Source organism: Callospermophilus lateralis, chromosome 5 (genome assembly GCF_048772815.1).
Source record: "Callospermophilus lateralis isolate mCalLat2 chromosome 5, mCalLat2.hap1, whole genome shotgun sequence".
NCBI classification, from domain to species: domain Eukaryota; kingdom Metazoa; phylum Chordata; class Mammalia; order Rodentia; family Sciuridae; genus Callospermophilus; species Callospermophilus lateralis.
In genome coordinates, this window is record NC_135309.1 from 125512031 (window position 1) to 125520130 (window position 8100).

General features: G+C 36.8%; 1 pseudogene; it reads right to left on the bottom strand.

Annotated features, from left to right (window-relative positions):
• Window positions 1-5406: 5406 nt before the first annotated feature.
• LOC143399441 (elongation factor 1-alpha 1 pseudogene) lies at window positions 5407-6755 on the bottom strand (annotated as a pseudogene).
• Between the last annotated feature and the right edge of the window lie 1345 nt (window positions 6756-8100).

An 8100-nucleotide genomic window follows, 5' to 3' on the forward strand; every position in this document is an offset into this window, starting at 1 on the left:
TTTGTGGATAACATCTGAGATTTCCTTTGAAATAATGTGTAAGGGAAAGAAGATGGGGATACAACTTACCTTTAATTGTTGATGCTAGATCCTGGGTATATGGAAATTCATTGTCAAATTTGTCCGCTTTTATATGTATTTTAAATGTTTTATAACAATAATTCAAAAAAAGGAAAGGAGTTAAAAATGCTCTGTAGATGAATTAAGAACTCTTTTTTCCTGTTGTCAACTCAGGTCTAAGACATAGTAGTAACTGTATCATTGAGTAGAGAGAGGAACAAGACCAGGCCTAGAGTTGGTTTGGGGATGGTGCGATTGTGCATATCTTAGTGATTTTGTGTAACTGTGTATTTGGTCATATGTGTAAAATGTCATTGCTTAAGTGAAAATTTGAAATATATAAAAAAGTTTTATAATATTTACACCATTTTTAGATTAGTACATTAAATCACTCATATTTATTATCCCTTTTATTAGTTTGTGTAATTGTATAATAGCAATTGAGACTTGGAAATATCTTTAGTACTCCATTTATTATCAGTTCCATCAGCAAACTTGCAGGTAACATTTATTATGTTTGCTTAACCACTGAAAAAAAGTATTAAGAAAGATTGAACAACTTTCCTAATATTCATTGTATCTAGGAGCATAGGCAGAAACTAAGAACCTGAAAGTGACATTTTTAGTTCTCAGTTTACCAATCTCTTCATGTTATCCTAACATTCTCATGAGTTTTAGTCACAATTTTTATTTCTTACTCTAACAAAATCAAATACTTTAAAACTTAGGCATCATGGAACAAGTTCAGATAATGAAGTGCCAACTGGATTTTGGCACTGTTCTTCACATATTTGTCATCAAGAGTCAAAAGTAATAGGAAAGAACTTAGGCAGATGAAAGCAGTTTGGTTTCACAGAAACGGAATTGACATTGTACAGTCAGTGCTGTGGAATTCTGGATTCTGCCACTACAACTATCACTACCATCCTCTCTAATCAGTTTCAGCAGACATGTTGGGCTGAATTAACATCCGGAAATCTTCTACTACAATGAAACTAAATAGTTCTGCTTACGTCTACAGTGTTTAGTCATAGCTCATGTTTATTCTTTTTACATTCTGAAACTATTATACATGATCTGTCACTGAATTACTTTTAATTAATGTCCCTGTGTTGAGCTTTGCCAGGAAGCCTGCCCAACCTTTGACCAACTAACATGGGGCCAGGAGGTATTTTGGAGAGAATACTGGATGGGTTTTATAACAATGTTTTTCAAAGTCAAAGTTTTAACCATATTCTCTTTTTCTGTCTCACTAACTTTTAGTAAAAGGTGATTCCTTTATAAAATTTTTTAAAAATATTTTTTAGTTGTAAATGGATCTTTAATTTTATTTATTTATTTATTTATATGTGGAGCTGAGGATTGAACCCAGGGCCTCACACATGTCAGGCAATTTCTCTGTAATATTTTATTTCAGTTTCCTAACTGATTGTGAGCTCCCTCTTGGTCCAAATGCCACCAAGTTCGCATAATTGCCAAGGAAAACATATTTTAGATTTCAGTTGGAGCTATGAATGCATCTGTGTGTATAAACAGAGGAGGAGTTCACAATTTCTGTTAAGAAGGAGTTACTACTTTACCTAGAATAGAGGTGAAACTTTGTACTATATTTGAGATATTCACAGGTTGGAATAAAGATCCTCAAATTCATGACGGAATCAGCAGTTACTATTTTTTGCAGGTACAGTTTATTTCTTTCTCTTCCTACTCCACTCTTTCAGTACCATGTTGGTAAAATATTTCATAGGGATATTCTTTCTTAATGTCAGGAGGTAAAATTGTGGATATGGAATAAACAAAATCCAAAGAATATTTTGCTGGCTAGTGACTTTTAGGTAATATTACAATGTTATACCAGTTTCTATGTTGTGGTAATATGCAATTGCTTTAGGAACAAATCAGCTTGCTGGTGGCAGCCCTGCCAAAGTCATGGTCAGATAGTACCCTGAGCTTTTTCTTGAATCCAGATAATTGCTATTGACATTAAGGAGTTTCTGTCATTTTCAGTGAAAAAGTCTAAAGAAAAAGGAAAAATGTATAATGATGACATGTCATAGCTACAGAGCCCCCCTTTCCACTGTGGTGGTCATTATAATAACAGGAATATTAATTTTTGCCCATCATACGATGAGATAAAGACAAAAATCATCAGGGTTATAAATGGAAAATTCTATTTTGATGAGTAAATCAGTCTACAGGTAATATCACTTAGAAAAACAGAAGAGAGAGAGAAATCAAGAATAGAAAAAAATTCAAAATGTGCCCAAGTAATTGCTTCGGAGTGTATTCATCTTACATTTACTCCCCCCCCCCACCCTTTTTTGTACCAGGGATTGAACTTCAGGTGCTTAACCACTGAACTACATTCCCAACCTTTTTAAATTTTTATTTTGACAAGGTCTTCCTAAGTTGCTTAGGACCTTGCTAAGTTGCTGAGACTGCCCTCAAATCTTATAATCTCTGGGATTACAGTAGTGCCCCACCACTTCTGGTTCCTTCATTTGCCCCTTGAGACACTAATACCCTCCCTCAGTTGTCAGTTGAAACAGACAAGCAAAAACTCCTCTGGAGTGTGGATCTAGTGACAGTGACTCTTTATCCTTCAGTGGTGATGTTGCTATTAGAAGTCAGACCCAAGCACAGACGTATAACCTGGTCTATGGAAAATAAATGCAAGAGCAACTCTTTTTTATTCCAAAGGTTTTTTTTTTTACATAGAATTAGGTCTTCTTGATTGAAGGGATCTATCCACTTTAGAAAATGCTTAACTTCCTACTGATTAATTCATTTTTTGAATGATAAAGTTGATTCTGATGGATCCAGTGTTGCCCTCTATACATTTTACACCCAAATGATAAGGAATAAACCAGAAAAAACAATGCCCATGTGCTCAAATACATGTTAATAGAACCAAGTTCCCATTAGTCACCATGGAAAATAAAACTACTGTTTGTACAAGTTTCCACCAAGTATTAAAAAATAGAATATGAAATGTTTATTAAACACCTTTCAGACACATATTAGCATTCATATTAATATTAACCATGGCTCAATAAACTCGAACCACAAAGAAATATGTCATCTGTAGAGCATTTAAGCTCAGTAATTGGGTCTCAAAAATACTAAATGGAGACACAAACTCACTTGGAAATATTTACTTTTATTTAAAGCAGAATTCTCAAGTGCCTCTCTGCTTTCTGATTTCATTCAGGACAAGAATGAAAATACTGAAATGTGGCAGAATTTCTAACAGAATGAAAGCCAAGAATCACTGAAAACAGTGTTGAGATTTCCGGTTTAATTTCTAGGACAAAGAGATCCATTGTTGGTTTATATCATCTCTGCTGCATGGATATCCAGATAAATAAAAACTGTTGACCTTGCAGGGTTACCGGGTATCCTATCTTGGCTCCAATTTAGCACGTTCCTCACAGTATGGTGTTGGGATAAATCCAACCTTTCTTTACTACAATGGCTCCTAATCATTCCCAAAGGAAGGACTGGAAAATATTTGGAATTTTTCTTCTATACTTTCATATTAGTTTATTCTGAGAGCACTTACCATTTGTATTTTGGATCACATGTCAGGTAAAAAAATACAAAAGAGTCATTTAACTATTTTTTTCCCCTAAAGAGCAATATCATATTTTTGTTAGTATAGTGTTTGTTTTATTTTGCTTTGACACGTGGCTTTTAAAAAAATTGTCAGTCTTTCTCTTTGGATTTAAGTACCTAATTCTAGGGAATAAAAGGAAACACCAAAGCATGACTTTTTCATATTATGAATTTAATTGCTTTTCATGGTTAATATTTTTATGGCATTTTCATCTCATAATTATATACAAATAATATGTAACACAAGGTATCAATTTTATGAGTTTATGACAAAATTCATTAGTATTCAGGTTTCACTTGGCACTGTCACAATTGCCATTTCTTTTCTTCTAACCTTACTTCCTTCTTATGCTTGAATGGAGGAAAAGAAGCATTCGTAAGCTGCCAATACTCTCCTATCAGCTTGCCATACACAGTTTCATTAAATATGATAAAGAAGGAGCTGGAAAAGGAAAGAGAGATTATTAAATCTAGTTAAGGAATGGCACCTGGTTCTCTGCTGTCTTAATTTGTTTGGGACCATCATACATTGAATAGATATTATTATTTATTTGTTTCGGAAATTTGAGTCTGATTTTATTTTGACATTTAACTGTATCTTATATGTGGCTATATCTTTCAAGTCTCCTTTTTTTTTTTTTTGGTGTTTTGCATAGTCACTACCCGTGTCAAATTCTAGCACCTTATACTTTAGAAAGGAGCCACAGCCTCCTAGCTGGGAATGTAACAGAACAGCAAACTCAGGTGACAATCTTTAAGATTTTGAGAACAAGCTGACCTGGAAGAGACAGGGCTAAACATATAAACCCTCTTGTGGTCAACTTGCTGACCACTGGACTTGTACCTTGGGCTACTACTACTCAATTGCTATGTCTACTCCCTGCATCTCTGCCATACCTGATTTCTGTAGAAACTCTACACTAAACTAAAGCTCCTTGGCAAGTAGAAATAACTGTTCTTTCATGTTCCACATTGACCTCTATCCCTGGTATTTACTCTCCATTTGTACTTTCTAGCATCCTTTCGCTCTGGGTCCATTTCAGACAACTAGCATTTTTACAACAAGAGATTTCAGTTTCCATGACAATTAACAGTAAGAACCATGAAAAAAAATGGGCTCATCATGACACCCAGGTATCAGCCACCAAGTGGATTGTTGTACTGATTGATTTGTCTTATACATACAATGTTTGTTCTCTTTTCTGAGATGCTCACCAATTATGTTTTTAGAAATGCAAATTCATTTCTCTGTTGGAAGGGAAGGTGAATGGCATTAAAGAATGCTTTTTAATTCCCATGAGTTCTTAGAGTGATTTCTAGATATATTAGAAGAATCTTTCAGGTTGCATGACATTTTACAGGGTACCTGCTTATTATGTTCTGGTACAATCTATTTTAAGGAGATAGAATCAGTTCATACCACATCAACACAAAATCACCTTCATTTTTTTTTCTCTTTAAACTTTCATATTAATGGGTCTCAAAATTCTGTGACAGATTTTTTGGTCAAGTTGTTTCCAACAAAAAGTACTAGTATTAGTTTTAAAAACTAACAACTTAAAACTGCCACACACAAAAAACAAATGGTCCACAAAACATTCTCCTTTCCTTCCAAAGGTTTTATGATGCATTGTTATCATTAAACAGTCTTTTACAATTAAACTTAAATGGCCAATTGAGACAAACTGTCCTTCCCCTTAAGACTGAGATGGCAGGTATTAGGGGTAATATTCATTTAGCCCTCTGAGCTTTCTGGGCAGACTTGGTGACCTTGCCAGCTCCAGCAGCCTTCTTGTCCACTGCTTTGATGACACCCACAGCAACTGTCTGCCTCATATGCTGAACAGCAAAATGACCCAGAGGAGGATAGTCCAAGAAGCTCTAGACACACATAGGCTTTCCTGGAATCATATCAATGATGGCGGCATCACCAGATTTAAAGGATTTAGGACCATCTTCCAGCTTCTTACTAGAATGGTGATCAATGTTTTTCTTCCAGCTCAGCAAACTTGCAAGCAATGTGAGCTGTGTGACGATCTAGTACAGGGGCATAGCCAGCCCTGATTTGGCCTGGATGGTTCAGGATGATCATCTGAGCAATGAAATCAACTGTTTCTCTTGGCGGATCACTTTTGCTGTCACCAGCAACATTGCCATGATGAGCATCTTTGACAGACATGTTCTTGACGTTGAAGCACATTGTCTCCAGGAAGAGCTTCACTCAGAGCTTCATGGTGCACAACTTCAGTTGTGACATTGACTGGAGCAAAGATGATCACCATGTCAGGCTTGAGAATACCAGTCTCCACTTGGTCCACAGGGACAGTACCAATGCCACCAATTTAGCAGATATCCTGGGAGGGCAGATGCAAAGGCTTGTCAGTTGGACGAGTTGGTGGCAGGATGCAATCTAAAGCTTCAAGCAGTGTGATTCCACTGGCACTGCCATCTTTACAGGTGATTTTACATCCCTTGAACCAAGAGTATAAACACTTGGCTCCAACATGGTGTCACCGTTCCATCCAGAAATTGGCACAAATTCTACTTTGCCAGAGTTGTAGCCAGTTTCCTTAATGTAGGTGCTGACTTCCTTAACAATTTCCTCATACTTCTGACTGTAGGGTGGCTTGGTGGAATCCATTTTGTTAACACCAGAAATTATAAGCCAGAGGGCTTGCTCACAGGTCTGCCCTTTCTTGGAGATACCAGCTTCAAATTCACCAACACCAATAGCAACAATCAGGACAGCACAGTTGGCCTGAGATACTCCTGGAATCATGTTTTTGAGAAAGTCTCTGTGACTTGGGGCATCAATGATAGTCCCATAATACTTGCTGGTCTCAAATTTCCACCGGGAGATGTCAATGGTGATACCATGCTCATGATCAGCTTTCAGTTTACCCAAGACCCAGACATACTACAGGAGCCCTTTCCCATCTCAGCAGCTTCCTTCTCAAATTTTCCAATGGTTCTTTTGTTGATCCTACCATTTTTGTAGATCAGATGGCCAGTAGGGTGGACTTGCCTGAATCCATATGTCTAATGACAAGGATGTTGATGTGAGTCTTTTTCTTTCCCATTTTGGCTTTGATTTAGTGGTAGTTTTCAGGACACCTGTGTTCTGGCAATAAATCTGTTGCAGATAAAAAAGTCACTTTCATTTTTGTATCCTTTATTTTTATATCTTACTGGTCAGTAAATGAGGAATCACATATAGTTTGTGGTATTTTGATGTTTGACTCTTCATCTGTCTCTTCCCTTCTCTGTGCTGGTTGTTCTGTTCTGCTTTTGACTTCATAGTACTTATGCTTTTTAATCTCTGGTTTCTTTTGAAAGCAGACAAGTCATAGACATGTCAGTGCTTTAGGAGGAAATTGCCAAAGAAAAGTTGCTTTTAACTTTTCCTTGTTCTAGTGTGGCCCTTGATCCTTAACTTATCTCCCAGTTGACCTATCTGCTATCCTTAGGATTTAGCTGCTAGTCTTGCTTTCCTCTGCTTGGCATCCTTTATGACTAACATGTGACCGACCCTTTGGCTCTTTTCAAACTCTGTCACGTGGGTGAGATTTTCTTCCTGCCATGTTCCCAGCTCCCGAGACTCTAAAACTTGATATAGTTTAATTTTGTGGCTCAGAAAATCTTGATCCTCCATGACGGGGCTTCTTAAGTGGGATGCTGATGATTCTACATTTCCCTCTCTGGTTCGCTCTTTATCTTTCTCTTCCCAGCTCTGTTCTCCAAGAGCTTGAACTCTTTATGATCTACTGCTCAATTTCTCTTGCCTTCTGGTTTCTATATGGGTTTAGTGATGCTGGAGATTAGCAGCCAGGAGGTAAGAGTAAGTGAAGTATTTATTAGTACTTATTCTCCTTGTTTCTTCTTGCCTGTTTGGGCAGTGGCCATCTTATTTTACCTACAGTCACAGCTATGTAACTGAAGTGGCTGTTCTCTTGATTTTCATTGGGAAACATGATCCTTTCTTTGTCTGGGGATTAGGGGAGGTAAAGACTTTTCATTGAGAGTTTGTCCTTGAATGTTTTACCTTATTTCATTGCTAGTCTTCACCTGGTCCACACTTTCATAATAGTCTCACCATTAAAATTTCTTCAGTTAACCCTTTGGTTATACCATTTGTTTCTTGCTGGATTCCTGACCAGGACTTGGGCATTAAGAATAGCATATGAAGCAAGTGTAATCAATGGTAATAGGTCTTTATAGATGTGATTATCATTTTGGGGACAGTGATGTGACAGTCACAATATATGTCTCAGAGTTATATGTACATATATCCCAGACAGGTGGAAAAAGAGGTATTGGTGAGGAAAGCACAGACTGAGGAGTAAGAAGAGCTAGGTTTTTCTCTCTGAGGGGATGAGATTTTATGATAGATACATTGACATGTCCTGTTTCTCTTTTGTTAAAGTA